The sequence below is a fragment of the Ornithodoros turicata genome, unplaced genomic scaffold, assembly GCF_037126465.1.
Source record: "Ornithodoros turicata isolate Travis unplaced genomic scaffold, ASM3712646v1 Chromosome304, whole genome shotgun sequence".
Lineage (NCBI taxonomy): Eukaryota > Metazoa > Arthropoda > Arachnida > Ixodida > Argasidae > Ornithodoros > Ornithodoros turicata.
In genome coordinates this window covers 19,002-35,969 of record NW_026999354.1, presented here as the reverse complement: position 1 = coordinate 35,969, position 16,968 = coordinate 19,002, and the positions used below count along the sequence as shown (strand labels likewise).

At 48.7% G+C, this 16,968-nt stretch overlaps 1 long non-coding RNA gene across 1 annotated transcript; it reads right to left on the bottom strand.

Annotated features, from left to right (window-relative positions):
• Nucleotides 1-4,057: 4,057 nt before the first annotated feature.
• On the bottom strand, nt 4,058-4,695 carry LOC135373705 (uncharacterized). Its single transcript, XR_010416559.1, has 3 exons — nt 4,513-4,695; nt 4,263-4,315; nt 4,058-4,207 (listed from the first exon to the last, which is right to left on the bottom strand). It is a non-coding gene; the product is annotated as an uncharacterized LOC135373705 (long non-coding RNA).
• Between the last annotated feature and the right edge of the window lie 12,273 nt (nt 4,696-16,968).

Below are 16,968 nucleotides of genomic sequence, written 5' to 3'. Positions count from 1 at the left end.
AATGCTTCGTAAAATCATGTAACACATGCCAGAGGACGGGAAAACCGAACGAAAAATGGAAAGCACCGCTCGTGAAAGTTCCAATTATAACGGAACCCTTTCGCCGTGTTGTCATCGACCTGGTGGGACCACTTCCTACGACTAAGGCAGGTCACAAACATATTTTGACGATGCTGTGTCCGGCAAGTAAGTTTCCGGAGGCAGTCCCGCTAAAAGAGGCAACCTCAAGCGAAGTGGTGGACGCGCTCCTCTCCGTATTTTCGCGGATCGGATTTCCAGCGGAGATCCAGAGTGACCAAGGGAGCGTTTTCACAAGCACGTTAACCACGACTTTTCTCAGCAAATGTGGCATTAAGTTATGCCACGGCTCGGTGTACCATCCGCAGAGCAATAGCGTAGAAAAATGACATTCTGTTCTGAAACGAGTGCTCCGCGCTCTTTGCTTTGAACATAAAACGGAATGGGATCTATGCCTTCCCGCCGCGCTGTTCGCCTTGCGTACTGCTCCTCATGAGGCGACTGGTTTCGCCCCAGCAGAGTTGGTTATGGGAGGAATTTGCGATCACCACCTCGTATGGTGCGCGAACTCTGGGAAGATCAAGGGGTGGACAAGACAGTCGTCGAATACGTGTTGAATCTGCTGAACCGTATGGGAGCTACTCAGGACATTGTGGAGCACCAGTTGAAAGAAGCACAAACGCGCGCAAAGAAGTACTATGATAGGAATGCCAGGCTTAGACGCTTTCGTGTGGGCGATCGGGTCATGATTTTGAGACCGTGCAGGCAAAACCGCTTACAGGTACAGTGGGAGGGCCCCGTTGAAGTCGTGACCGTACTTTCGGACACAAATTACGCTGTGAGAATGAACGGAAGGAGGAAAGAGCTAAGAGTGTACCACTGTAACTTAATGAAGCCCTATCGTGAGCGCCAAGCGATAGTGAGCATGGCATTAGGGAGCTCCGACGAAATTTGTGCTGAAATGCCACTTTCGATCGGTGAGATAAGTTCGACCACAATGGACAGAGTAGTGAACGTAGCAGTTGACTCATCTCAGGTTAATGAGAAACAACTAAACGAGCTACGCGATTTGCTAGGTCGGTTTCAAGACGTCTTTTCAGACAAACCGGGAAGAACTTCTCTCGTTTCACACGATATTGAAGTAGAGTCTCAAGACGCTGTCAAATGTAAACCGTACCGTCTGTCTATGAATGAGAAAGATATACTGAAGAAGGAAATCGATAAGATGATCGAACTTGGTGTTATAGAAGAGGGACCAGTGATTACACCTCTCCTATTATCCTAGTGAGAGCACCAGGCAAAGATCCTCGCCCGTGCGTGGATTATCGGAAACTGAATGCGGTCACCAAAGATCTTATATATCCCATTCCGAATATTGAGGAGAGGATAGAGACGGTAAGTCGAGCGAAGTACATTTCGGCATTCGACTTGATCCGCGGGTACTGGCAGGTCCCCCTGACGGAAACGGCGAGCCGATACGCGGCGTTTGTGACACCCTTCGGCACGTATCTCCCTAAGGTTATGTCCTTCGGATTGAAAAACGCACCATTCTGCTTTTCTCGGCTAATGGATCATGTACTTCAGGGCTTGGACACTTTTGCACTGCCGTACCTGGATGACGTAGCTGTTTTTTCGAATAGCTGGGGAGACCATTTGGACCACCTAAAGCGATTTCGCGATGCCGGCCTCACCGTCAAGGCAGATAAATGTCAACTTGCCCGTGGCAGTATAAGTTACTTAGGACATGTTGTGGTGCAGGGAGCGCGGCGTCCGGCCGACGCCAAAATAGCGGCAGTGCGCGACTTTCCTCAGCCTCGCACGAAGAAAGACATAAGATCTTTCTTGGGCCTAACAGGTTATTATCAGAGATACATTAACAGATATTCCGAAATCGCGGCCCCGCTGACGGATGCTCTCCGAAAGAGAGCCCCTGAGCGTGTAGAGTGGGACAAAACCAAGGAAGACTCTTTTCGTGGCTTGAAAAATGCGCTCACTACTGAGCCTGTATTGCGTGCTCCAGATTATCATCGCGAGTTTCTAATCCAGTGCGATGCCAGTAACAGGGGTTTAGGCGTTGTACTTTCCCAGGTAAATGATGAGGGGGAAGAACACCCAGTTCTCTTCCTGAGCAGGAAGTTGCACGTTAGGGAGGAGGCGTATAGCGCAACTGAAAAAGAATGCCTGTGTATGGTATGGGCCATACAGAAATTGTCTTGCTATATCAATGGGTCAAAATTCATAATTGAGACGGACCATTGCCCATTGACTTGAAGCAAATGTCCCCTAAAAACGGTAGGCTACTTCGCTGGAGCTTGTCATTGCAAGAACACCAATTCGAAGTACGCTACAAAAAGGGAAAAGATAACGGCAATGCCGATGGCCTCAGTAGAGCAGCTTAATGCCTTAAAGCTTGCTGTAACCTGAGCAAATGCAAAGATGCAAAATGCAAAGTTTTCCGATAAGTGGGAACTATTTTAGGTAGTCTAAATACACGCATATGAACGAAATTTAGTGAGTGTGGTTGGGTTTTCTTATGTCTGTTATCCCCTCATATGGGAAATGATTGCCTCGCTACTTATTTCGCGAAGTTTAAATATGTACTTTTGACATGAAAGTAATAATGCCCTGTGTATGAATAAGGCTGGTCGGGCACTGACTAGAGTGTTGTCGTGAGGCTTGTTGAAGAAATCCGTGGTGCTGTATGCCATGTGAACACATCAGTTTGTCTCATCGTCTAAGGACCTTGAAAGGGAGCCTGCGTCTCTGAGCGAAACGACAAGACAGAAAGGAATGTTCTACCTCCATCTGAGCCATGAGCCTGGCCTGCTGCATACATCACGCCGTCGTCTTACTTCATCGGTGCAACGTGAGTTGCCACCTCATCGCAAGACTTCCGGGCGGGGGAGGAGCTGTTACGATTGGGACTGTTTCCTCGCAATGCCACCCAGACACGGTCAACGTAACCTGATCGGCTCGTGGGGGAATCCTGCGACTTGAGTGCCCCGGGAGTGATGAACAGGATGAGGCCGGAGTTCACGGGAGAATCGCTCGAACGTGCTCAAGCGACGGGACATAAACTATGAATTGTATATTTGTGTTTTTCTTGTTCTTCTGTATATAAGCGAGATGCTGTAGGACCTCGCGCCTTTTGTTCGTCCACGCTATGTAGAATAAACGTTCTTCTACAATTGGACCGGGCCCTGCCTCTCCTCTTCCTTGAGAGCTGACTCGCACGAGAATCGCAACACCACCTGTCACCGATCAGGCGTGGAAACTTTCGTTTGCACCTCAAGTTCGGACACGTCTTGACCGAACCCACGACCGTGTTGATACTGTACGAGAGTGTGAGAATCATGTCCGTGATAAGAACAGGAGCGTGACACTGGATTAACGCGCAATATTCAAGCAAGACATCGAGGGACTTTTAAAATACAAAGACTGGACATCGGCACTCTACCTTAGTGTATACGATCGTCTGCCCGCGCTGGATAGACCGGAAATAATCGTGGACAACACCGATCGACGACAGCGAGCCGGGGAGCATTGGATTCCCTACACGAAAATTGAAGATAAACTGATCTACTTTGATTCCTTCGGATTGCCTCCCATCGAACCCGAGGTCAAACGCTTCATCATAGACGAATATAATTATGTCTGTATTCAAAGCGTGTATTCTCCAATGTGTGGTGTGTATTGTTGTATCGTGGCGGCATTGTTGGCGAAAGGGAAATCACTGAAGAACATGGTTTCCATGGTTTCCAATAATCTCGCCGCTAATGACCTAAAATCAACAAAGATGCTAGAAAAGTTGTTCGTTGCTTTAAAAAAGCGGCGTCCTTTATTGTCTATAGCTCCCCACAAACTATCATAAAAATCTTGGAACCCACAGCACACGCGCACTGTTTTTATCGCAATATGCAGGTGTTTTATTCATTATTTACAATGCGGGTCGCTGTCCACGACCAGTAAAAGGTAACTGTTCATTGTCATACACAACGGGTGCTAACCCACGCCCGACAAAAGATTCCGTCATATTAATTCTCCCTCGACTCCTACCGCACTGCTGCTCCGAATAAGATGGCGAGGCCGCTTCAGTATAGGGCGGCGGTGGTTCTTCCTGACGTCCCACCACAAGCGTACGAATGTAAGACCCCTCGGGTAGCTGGTGACCATATGTAGGGCATTGCATCTGAAATATGCGCGCCAATCTATAGCTAATGCAGTGAAAATAAGTTGGTACTCACGGTTTCTCTTCTGAAGACGTGACTAAAGCGAGTAACGTTCTCGGGTACCACCCCTGAAAATAAAGATTTACAACTTCGCAAGGGGAGCCTTTTTCTTTTTGGATAAAGCACGCTTTTTCACTTAAAGTGAACCCCTCCTCAATGCATAAAACATATAACTATAATTTGTAGGCAATTGCTAGACTTGAGAGAAACGTTTATTGGCTAAGTATCGGTGGTTAGAGATCGTAGGGAAAAAAAGAACGCATACATGACTTGGAAGCGATGCGCCGTCGTCCTCATGTGCGACACTTGTTGAAGAGCTCAGCTGTTGAGTGTTGGAGGTGGCGGCGGTGATGACACTGCGCTGAGATCGATCTATATGTACTCCAGTTCCGGTGATGGCGGCGGTGATGGTGCATCCGGTACCTTAGGTCCCACCACAAAAAACCGGAAGTGTGATCCGTCAGGTAATGGTTGGGTACAGGTTGAGCTTCTCATCATCTGAAACGTGAAAAACAATATAATACCCAATGGATAGCGTGTCATCTATTTGGTATTCCCGATTTCTCTGGGAGTGACCATGGTTGCAATCAGGGGAGCAGTGAATGAGGTCCGACCCCACGAGATCGTTGTTGTATGCAACCTAAAGCATGGGCCCCATTCCCGCCTTGCGCAAATGCTCCAACTTTTATTTTTCGTCAGAATGCGTCAACTTGTTTTGAATGCACAGAACAGGGTATATCAAAAACAAAAGCAAAGGTTTGCGATGGTTGTTTACATGGTGCCTTGATATAAAAATGTGGATCGTTAGTTATAGACTGCCGGTCTCATAGGTGTTGAAAGTAAAATTTCCAAATTCTGTTTACACCATCTTAAAACATATGCAACTTCTTTTCGATGGGGATATACTCTAAAACAAAGGCCGCCGCCGCAGAGTTCTATAAACTCATTTTGACCAGGATTTATATGACATCTACAACGGGTGGAAGGCATGAATGGGCATGCGGAAACAAGTGAGTTTTGATATTAAACAGGTGGCCTCACTGAACATGTTGTGGCATGCAGTTGACTCATCCTCAAGAGGTCAGTGACCCAATTTCTCGGAAAACATGATTTACAACCATGGGAGTACGCAGAAACAAGGGAACACTGATATAAAACAGATGGCCCCAACGTGTTGGGACATGCAACGTGGATGATGATTTATAAGCCGAGGGAGCGTCTCAGAGGGGAACAGTTTGCTTCGAGCCACAACTCGCTTCAAAAGTAAGTTATTCCCCTCACTTGTTGCACATTTCTTACGGTCCTTTTATTTTCAGTGCCTAGGTGTGTATTCTGCTGTTTTGACCCTCACGATATCGAGGACGAAGAGCTACCGGAAGACGATTCTCGGGACGGCGCACCTCCTATACTGTCTGCTCATGTGATGCGATCGCACCCCAACGTGGATATATCCTTCCTGCCCTTCTTCCAGACTGACAGTGCATCTAGAGGTATCGTCAAAAGGTCTGTGCTATTGGCATCTATTCAGGATCAGGGAGTATTTGCGACAATATTTAATTAGTCATCTTCACGATATGGTCACTATATTGAGAGCACAGAGAGTACCCTTTAGGTTTTGCATTTGTTCCGATGTTTTAATGATAAAGGAAATTCGGGGGAGATAATCGCGCACATCGTCCACTTTATGGCGTTTACTCGCGAAGTCTACAGCGACGGAGCTATCGAAAATATCTTGATGGACGTGATTCAGTCCACAGGTCGCGTGGAAAATTATCAGCGGGAAGGGAGTCTGTTCGTGTCTACCGACGTCCAAAATGTTGAAATGTGTATTTCCGCGCTGAAAAATAAAAAAATCCGGATGCAGTGGGGTACTTCCCGCTCATTTGGCTAAACGCAGGAACATGCTAACGAATATTCATTTAAGCAGAGTGAGTGTTTTAAATACAATACGCTCGCCCTCCTGCATCCACAGGGTTGGAATACATGGTCAAAAAAATAGGAAAATTATGCATCGGAGTATTGGTGGCCTGGTCGCTTCCCCGTTTCCTACTTTGATCTGGACGAATACGAAGTCATAAACAAGATATCCGTGTACGTGTACGAGTACATTGATCAGTGTTAGCGAAGTAAGAATCCATCGCCAGGCATCGCTGCTTATCGAAATACAAGCATCAGATGACAAACGAGGCGCCCCGGCCGACGCGCGAGGGAGAGAACCACGAGACACGAACGGAAGCGGACCCGGCGGAAGCGGACGGCGCGTTTAATTTTATGCTATATCTAGTATGTAACCTATCAAATAAAATTCAGTTATTCCGTTACGAGTCCACTGTGACTACGGTGCCCACAACTGACATGGCGATGAGGAAAAAGCAGCCCATCAACGACAGCGCAACCGACGGTAACGTGAAGCCGAACCGACTGAACTACGTCGGAGCAACGAAACCGTGCACTGCGAATGACGAAGGAAACAAGGGGACATCGACCATGGCAGCAACCGAAACCTCGCCCATGTTACTTCCCCAAGCGGCGACGTACGCAAATCCTAATATTGCAGACTCGCTTGTCACCACGATGTCTATGATTGCTAAACTCCTGGAAAAACAGAGCACGCCGATCCACGTTACTACGGCTCCTGATTTAACGTCGACTCTGCCTACGTACTCCTGAACAGACAATGACAACCTCAACGAACGGTGCACCGCAATCGACTCAATGCGCAACAGGTCTCTATGGAGTGCCTCAGCAACCTTAAGCGCCGCCATTTCACGACTTCGAGGACGTGCTCTCGAATGGCACAAGACGGACGGAACTGACAACTAAGCAGTAGCTCATATCATGACGAGGAAAAACCCTAACCGACGGTTTGCACGCATTGTACTAGACTTAATGGCCTACAACTTCGTCATACGCCACACACCCGAGAGGTCCAACACCGTCGCGGATGCACTTTCCAGAATGCCACATTCGGTCAACGCTGCGTATATAATCGCTGCAGAGGATTCTCGCCTTCGAGAAATCCAACGCCAGGACTCGGAACTCTCACTCATTATCCATAACCTAGAAGACGCAGACGTACCACAAGCAACGAAAGATGACATCGCGCAAACATTTCGCACGGCAAACAGGACACTTACGTTCGAGAGCCGAAACGGTGACAACGAGACACTCCGAATCGAACTTCCCAATAACCTCAGAGGGACAATTCTGACGTCACACCACGATAACGCGGAACACGCAGATGTGACAAGAACACGATCAAAAATCGAACGAAGATATCACTGGATCGATGTGGCCAAGGACATCGCTACATATGTAAAGTCCTGTGACGTATGTCAACGCTTCAATCACCCTACGGGTACACAACCCGGATCATTAAGCCTACGTTTCCCTAAACAGATGTCATTCGAAGCAGTGGCCATTGATCACGTTGGACCCATTTACACAGCCGACAGCAATCACTACTTCATCACAGCTGTAGATGCGACAACCCGCTTCGTTATAACGAAGGCAGTACCTGACAAATCATCGCTTCACGTTATCGAATTCATCGAGAACGAAATCGTCATCAGATATGGACATCCCAGAACGCTCATCAGCGATAACGACAAAACACTGACTTCTGAAGCTGTGAAAACGTACTTACGAGACCGTCACATCTCGAGCATTCTCACTGTGCCATATGCTCCACAAACAAACGGCCTTGTGGAACAAGCAAACGGACGAATCCTGCAACCACTTCGAAAGAACATCAATGGGGATATCGATATTTGGAGTTCGTATCTTCAAAAAACGACCTGTGAAGTAAATACCCAAAAACACGTGGGACTCCAGACTACTCCTTTCGAACTACTGCACAACTGCGTACCTCGCCTCGGCGAGGTACGTAGTTGTCCATTGGTGTACGTAGTTGTCGTAGTCGTTGTCCATTGACAACGAACTAGGAACCTCAATCAAAATGCACGAGGATGCGGAGACATCTCGACTCGAGGCTTACGAAAACCTAACCGCATACCTTCAGGGCATGAAGTCATCGTACGACAGGAAACATTTCGTACCGAGCTACAAAATCGGAGACACTGTGTGGTACAACAATGGCATTGCACAGAACATTGACGCTCCATTCGACGGACCATTTGTAATCACTGCTGCGGAAAACCGAACGTACACCATCGAAAGAACCTGTAATGGCAAATACGAATCAAGACTAGATAGAGCCAGACAGCTCAAACGAGTGGTTACACGTTCGAATGAAGACAACTCCAACAACACTTCGCCAGAGGTTCCGCAATCGCAGCCCGACAGCGACTGTGACACACGGACACGGACGACGTCTTAACGTCCAAAGCGACAGCCACGATGGCTCAACGACTACATCGTGCTGGATGACAATTGCGAGGTCGCAATTGATTAAAGGCCGGTGGAGTTAGCGAAGTAAGAATCCATCGCCAGGCGTCGCTGCTTATCGAAATACAGGCATCAGATGACAAAGGAGGCGCACCGGCCGACGCGCGAGGGAGAGAACCACGAGACACGAACGGAAGCGGACGCGTGGCCGCACGGCGCGTTTAGTTTTACGCTATATTTAGTATGTAACCTATCAAATAAAATTCATTTATCCCGTTACGAATCCACTGTGACTACGGTGCTCACAACTGACATCAGGGAGTGCACGTGTCGCGACCCCCAAAACTCGAGTATGAAAAAAAAAATCACTTATTAGCTATAGGCGAACATTTTTTTCAGAATCAAGTGCCTGGAGCGGCTGTTGCAAAAAGAAATTACCGTTTCGTATGCGAACGTTGCACGCGCTCTTTTACGAGGAAAAGAGCATCGCGAAGCATCGTCGGCTGTGCGCGGACTGAAACGAAATCATATTGGAATTTAGCGAACCGTACAAAAACTTCGTAAAATTTACTAAAATACAGTACATGCAGCAGTACAACTACGTCGTCGCGTTGGACACGGAGAGCGCTCTTGTGCCCACTGGTGTCGGCATGCTCGTGCGCACCCACGACTCAAGGGGAGAGGCGTATCAGGACGCACCACAGTGAAGATACCGTGAGGCAGTGCGTGAAAGCTATAATGGGAATGCGGGACGAGATGATCGCCCGGAGCACCTGCTCCGCCACAATGGTGCTGAATGATGAGCAATGGGTCAAGCACAGAGCTGCCACCCACTGCGCGTACTGTAAACGGGAGCTCGCGCAAGATCTACCCTGTGTCCGGCATCACGAGCATTCTAAGCGTTGTACTGCCCGCGAGACAAATTACATTGCGACGCTGTGAGACCCCTGTAACGTGGCGTGGACGACGAGAGAAAACTACCGATCATGGTGCACAATCTTGGCCGGACTGCTGCGGGAATTTCACCTTCTCGGGTGGAAGCGAGCTCCCTTCATCGTGGCCAGTTCCACGAAAAAAATTTGGTTGCTGGAAATTGCAAAAATACTCCAAAAGCCGGGAGACGACATAACTAGACAAAAAAGTAGAGAACTCCGACTTAACATAACAAAATAACAAGGTTGACTCAGACGTTTCGTCCGTCATGCGGCGGACATCATCAGTGCCAAACTGAATGAGAGATTACACAACCGGTCGCTATTTAGGGAGATGGGAGTATTGTTCGGGAAGGGGGCTACGGTTTTTGTTACAAACCAAGGGGTCACCGCGTATGTGCAAAGACTCTAGAAGCTTTCTGGGTCCCCATCTTTCTTCTCGAGCCAAGGTCACTGCGTCGCGTCAAGGTCACTGCATTGTCGAAGTCAAAACAATGTCCAGTGTCCCAACAATGTTCTGTAAGCTCGGTCTTAAACCGTGTGGCGCGCGTCGCGCTCTTTATGTCCCGCTTATGTTCTCTGCAGAGTTCGAGGTAACTCGTTACAAGTAACTCGTTACTGTAACTAAGTTCATTTTTTCGGTAACTTGTAACTTAACTCGGTACTTTTGCGCCGTGGTAACTTTCAGAGGAACTCGTTCCTTTTGCAGGTAACTTTGCCAAAGTAACTTAAGTTCCAAGTTACTTTTAACTCGCTTTTCCACGAATGGGCACTTGTTCGCTGTCTCCCTTTGAAAGCAATTGAAAGAAAAGTAGGACCGAGGGTCGCGTCCCTTTAAGGGACCATGTCGTAACTAACCCCCTCAAGACCGTGGCTTTCGGGCGAGACCTTGTTCATCTCTAGCTTCGAGCGTATAGTTCGATTCTACCAAATTTTGGCGCTGTCAAACACTATGACGTCATTTGTTTACAAACAGGGAATGGTCCATTGTTGGACATAAACGAAAACGATCTAAGCGTGTTGCACTCCTCCGCGGGCAACTCAAGGTCTAACTCAACTGCTCACGCGCGCTGCACCTGCGTAATGCTATTTTGTGTCCGGAGTAACTTGGAAGTAACTCGTCCTTTTTTTTAAGTAGCTCAGTAACTGCGAGTTATATTTCATGCTAAAGAACTTCGTTATTAACTTAGCTACATTTTGCACACGGTAACTTAACTTGTAACGAGTTCTTTTTGACGGGTAACTTCTCAATCTATGGTTCTTTGAACCAACCAACTTTCTTCACCCAGGAGTGCCTCAAGCATAAAGTCATCCCTCAAGCTCTCCGTACGGCCGGAAGCTGGCCCGGAACTCCGGCATCGACTGTTTGAAAGCCCGGGTCCTCGAGAACAAGTCCAAGCTCAACGACTCCCGTCATCGACTTGACTTAGCCGAGAAAACGTTGTAGCGGACCCTTCAACCCAACGAGACGCGTCAGATTTTCAGCGCCCGGAAACAGGCCGAGCTGCTTCAGAAACAGAAATGGACCGATATTCATGACAGCAAGCTGTTCCTGCTCCTACCGAAGAACCCTCTCGTTCGGGACTGCAAAAATGTATTCAACTTGTCATCGAAGACACTTTCCGATGGTCATGTGAGTCTGCTCTCGAAGCGCTTAGATTTCGCCCTCGCGTCCCGCGCTGTGCCAATAAGGGAGATCGTAGTGGAAATCGAAGACAAGCTCCGCCACATCAAGGACTTAACTGGTGTCAATCTGGCACGTAGCCGCATCGCGACCACACTGAACAACGTGAAAGGACTGCCTTCCAATCTGTCCAAACAGCAACAGTCGGCATTGCGTGACCTACGCTTAGATACATCCGTCATCGTCCTTACAGCTGACAAAGGTAGAGGTACGGTTGTACTAGACAGAGAGCACTACGATGCAAAGATGGGGACCCTACGCTACGCATTTTGTCGCCTTGCCGCGTGACTCAACTCCGAAATCGGAACACTCGGTGCTTGATCCGTAATTTAAAGAAGGACCACATAGATGATGCTATCTATCATCGCCTTTTCTTCTCGGACGGAGCCACCCCCAAGCTCTACAGTCTCCCCAAGATACACAAGCCAGGATGTCCCATAGAGGCCTATGTCTCGATCGCTGGGTCACCGACATACAACCTATCCAATTAGTTGGTGGAACTCATAGCTCCGGTCACCGGCGACAACAGCCTGATGGTCCGCACTCGAAGGAGTTGGTCTGGACGCAAGTTCTCAACGAAAATAAGGTTACGGTACCCTTTGATGTGATGTCTCTGTTCACCAACGTTCCTAAAGATATCGCGGTACAGGTGGCGGAGGCACGACTACGCCAGCAGCCTGCCAGCTCGGACGTCGCCCACAGTTGAAGAGGTGGTTATTCTTTTGAGGTTTTGCCTCAATCAGACGCACTTTCACCTTCAACGACAGCACTTACCACCAAATCGAAGGTTGCCCGATGGGTAGCCACGTGTCAGTCACGTTAGCTAATCTTTTCATGGAGCATATTGAAGAAACTGCAGTGGAACGATTTTGCCACCCGGTCAAGTTCTATCGCCGCTACGTCGACGACACGTTCGTGATTCTCAACAGTGACCACGTTAATGATTTCCACTCGGTTCTAAACGACATTGAGCCACCGATCAATTTCACTTACGAGATGGCAAGATTCCTTTCTTGGACGTGTGTGCGCGCCAATGTAGCTCGGGAGGCATTCAAACGTGTGTCTACCGAAAGCCTCGTGATACCGGCAGTTTCCTTGGTTTTGAGTCACACCACCACACGGAGCACAAACGGAGTGTGGTACGAACGTTATTTCACGGATCTGAACAGTTATCATCCTGCACCGAGTTACGGGCTTCGGAGGACGCGAGGTCGCCGATTACTTGGACAAACGTGGCTACCCACGCAGGTTTATTGAGGACACTCACAAACGCATGCAAGCATTTGGACCGCAGGACGGGAACCGCACCCGTCAGACAGGTGTTGTCATCCCCTATGTCAAAGGCGTTTCTGAATGTATCCGCCGGGCTTTGCTTCCGTTGGATATCAGGACTACGTTCAAACCGCATGTTAGACTCCGAAGTCTCATGCCGAAACCAAAGGACCCCGTCCCGCCGGAAGACCAGCCTGGAATAGTCTACAAACTACAATGCCAAGACCAGGCCTCCATAGCTCCCCGCATTCGCGCCACTAGAAAAATAAAATCACGTCATAGTCACGTGGTATTACATCGTCAGGCATCATGACGGATGGCCATTGGCCGAAGGAGGTTGTGTGCTCCGGGATTGGTTGACAAAGTTTCGAAATATCTGACAGCCCACTTTTCGCGGGCAGTCTGGGCAGCCGGCCAGGTGGGCAGCTCCAAGCAAGGTCGCTGCGTCTCCGCGGCTCGCCGATGTCGGTTGACCACAACGACCAAAGAGGAAGTGTATTCGCGGGTTTGTTAGTGAGTTATAGTAACTTTGGCCATGTACTGATCTCAGATAAAGTATCAACCTACGCACATTCTAGCCGGGTCGGAACTTTGGAATGTTTGGTTATCTGACGCCTCAGGAGCACTTTCGAGCGCTGTCGCATTTTCAAATGCAGTGACTAAGAAGAGAGTGCTCGTAACGACAAAAGTATTTCCCGTGACTGTGTGACCTTCGGTGCATCGCCAGTATGAGAAGAAGATGCTCATCAGTGAAATGCACACGCTCGTGGACTTCGCTCGCCTCCAGAAGTAGACTGTGTGTGTGCTTTGCAAGTTCGAACTTGGTCGAACTTCAACGAACGAACCGTCCTGTACGCACGGTGTATATATGAGTCAAACATTTGAGTCTATGCGTTGCATCAATAAATATGTATGTAGCCTATCAAAAATGTCTTAGTTATTTTGGAATAACGGGCGCCAGGTATGAAAACCAGTAGAAGTCAATGGTAGCCAGGGCCGGCCAAAAGGCGAGCCAAACGGAGAGGTTGCTGATTGGCTGGCTGCAAGGCATCACAACGCATTTTCATTGGTCGTATGTCCAGTGTTGCCTGAATATCTCAAACTACGGGCTATATGGGGAGCTGTGGGCGCCTGGACAAGACTGTGGCACGTGCTGCATTGGCGAGGCGGGCGGGAAACGGAACACTCGTTTCAAAGAACATAAGCGGGACATAAAGAGCGCGACGCACGCCACACAATTTAAGACGGTGCTTACAGAACATTGTTGGGACACGGTACATAGTTTTGACTTCGACAGCGCAGTGACCTCGGCTCGAGAACAAAGATGTGTACCACGAATTGGCTCTGCTGGGAAAATCTGCCTTCCGAAATGATCTCGCGGGGGAGGATATAAGCGAGGAAGACTACCAGTACACGCTACACGTATTTAAACATTTTGGATGCTCGAATCTGAGGGATTGTAATGCATTGTACCTGAAAACGAATGCCCTATTACATGCTGACGTAATGCAGCACTTGCGACGCCTGTGCTACGACGCGCGCGGATTGGAATTGCTTCATTGCGTTTCTCTGGCATCCTATTCATGGCAATGCGCTCGAAATTACACACGGACAAAATTTGAGTTAATCATTAACGAGGACATGTACAGACCCATCGAATCGGGTGTTAGAGGCGGGCTCTGTCAGGCAAGCAGGCGTCATTTGCGGGGGGGGGGGGGGGGGGGGGGGCTAACAACCCTCTGTACAGTGACTATCATCCCGATAAAGAGGAGGCGTACATATCATACATAGACTGCAACAATCTTTACGGATTCAGTATGATAAAGCACCTCCCTGTCGGCGATCTCGAATGTATTGAGGATTTTAGCTACGTGGATTTTATGTGTCACCCCACAGATTCGGACGTGGAGTACGTGTATGTATGTGACTTGGAGTATCAAAAATCTATCCACGCGCTGACGCGGTACTTCCCCCTGGCTCCCGAGAAGGCGGTCATCCTGAAGGAATGGCTCTCACCATTCCAGTGAGGGCTCCTCGCAAAATTAATGTATCAGCCGGCGAGTATGTCGTTCATTACGCGCTGCTCGCGCTCTATTGTGGGCATGGGTGACGAAAATTCACCGAATTTTAGATTTCGTCAGGCACCATTCCTCCATCGAGAACAATGTTGACAGACATGTCGCCTCGGGCACCAACTTTCGATAAAAATTTCTATAAAATATCAAATAATGCGGTGTTCGGGAGAACGCTGCTAAATGAACTTAATATGCGGGATATTCGAGTAGCCTTCGATGAGAAGACGGTGAGTCGCCTCGGGAGTCGGGCGGAATGCGTGAGAATGGAAATTTTGTCCCCCGATTGCGTCATATACGAAATGCGCAAAAGGAAAGTGCGATGCAATTTCCCCCTGCAAATTGGCTTTACAATTTTAGAACTGACTAAATTAACCACGTACTCGTTCTACTATGAAACCCTGCTGAGTAAGCTCACTTGTCCGGTAATTACCTGCTACTTTGACATCGATTCTCTGATCCTCGGCCTATTCTGCAAGGACTACGAAGATCAGTTATGAGCGATCGCCAACGACCATTTAGACTTCTCTTCCTTCGATCGGTATCATCCGCTGTACAGCGGAATCGTGATAGGCTCGGCGCGTTCAAAAGTGAAACCAGTAGCATACTTATAGAGGAAGTAATATGCTTGAAAGCCAAAATGTATTCCATCAAATTAGCCGGGGGGAAATAAATTACGAGTGCTAAAGTGGTCAAAAACAACATTGTGCACGAACACCTCCTCCATGATATGTACCACGATACCCTATTCAAGCACACTAGCGTATCACACGAACAGGTGTCAATAGTGGGAAAGAAACAGCGCATGTACACCATCAGAAATGTGAGAAGAAGTCGATGGCACACGACGACAAACGATACCTCTCTTGGACTCCTACCCGTACGGAAGCTGTGAATACGGTAAGCCCAAGTGGATGACGTAGATGGCTAAATTTCACCTTGTGTTCTTTCCCCTCTCAGATAATAAAGAGGATGAGGAGTAGCCTCATTTGGACAGTGCCACTGGAAGGATGTGGTACTACGTTCTCTCCTCGCTCATCTCGTGCACGCTGGCTCTGGGCGTCAGCAACTGTACTGCGAGCATCAAGCTGGAGAAGGATAAGCACACCTACTCGCACGAATGCCCTGGCGATATTTTGGCGCTCAGAGAGTGGCATGTGGTACCTATGCGATCCGGCATTAAGGGACAGGAACGCTACTGGATCCCTGCGCACGTGCCTTCAATCGCTGGGCGTGAGCGACAACGACGAAGATATCCAGTGACCATAGAAGTGTCAACTCACGGAGGACGAAATTTTTCTTAGCCACTGTCCCGGAGACGTCAACATGATCCGACACCTCCGAAGGAACCATACCCTTCATCAAAGGAATCAATTTCTCCAAGACTGCCATGATTTTTCTCAAACATGTACATGTAAACGTTGACATGTATCTTTCCTGTCTGTCTGATCGTGTAGAGCCATCTGAGATAGAGCCGCAGCGGGGCCACTGCCGAGCGCACCATCTGGCGGGCGCTAGTGAAGGCTATGTTCAGTAGGCTTAGTCGGCCAATCAGCGGGCTTGGAATCAGGAGAGCCAGCCAATCAGTGGTGGTGGTGGTGGTGGTGATAGGGCTTGCCGTTGTCGGCCTCACGTATGTGGGCAACGTCACGACTCACGCCCTGGGGGAATGTGCGTCCTGGGCCGACTTCTAAGGGAACTGTGCCGACATATGTCTGACAGCGTCTGAGGAAAACCCAGGAAAAACCCCAGACAGCACAGCCGGCACCGGGTTTCGAACCGGGTACCTCCCAGTCTCGACGTGACATGGCTAGCACGCTAACCACTGAGCCACGGGAGCTGGTAGCCAATCAGTGGCTTTGAACGGGCCAATCCACGTGAAGGGCCAATCCACGTGAAGGGCCAATCGGTATGCTTAGATTGGGGACCAGTTCCACCAATCAGAGAGTTTAGAAGTCTGGAAAATGTGGATCAGTGTGGATCAAAATGTGATCAGTAGGCTTAGAATGACCAATCAGCGTGAAGCAGAGCCCGTTAATTAGCATAAAGGGGCGGAGCTATGCTCACCAATCAGCAGGCTTAGCATGCACCAATCAGCGTGAGGTGGGCAGAACCAAGTAATTCGCTTAGAGGGGCGGAGCTATGGTCAACCAATCAACGATCAGTAGGCTTAGCATGGGCAAGTGTGAAGTGGGCGGAGCCGAGCCAACTAATTAGCATAAAGGGGCGGAGCTATGGTCAACCAGTCAACGATCAGTAGGCTTATGGGTCAATCAACGTGAAGTGGGCGGAGCTAATGGCGACCAATCAGATGAATTAGAATTGGATTGTGTTGGATTAGAACTGAGTTTTGGCATAGAATTGGGTTAGAATTTGATTAGAATAGGCTTCTCTTGGATTAGAAAAACTCTTGG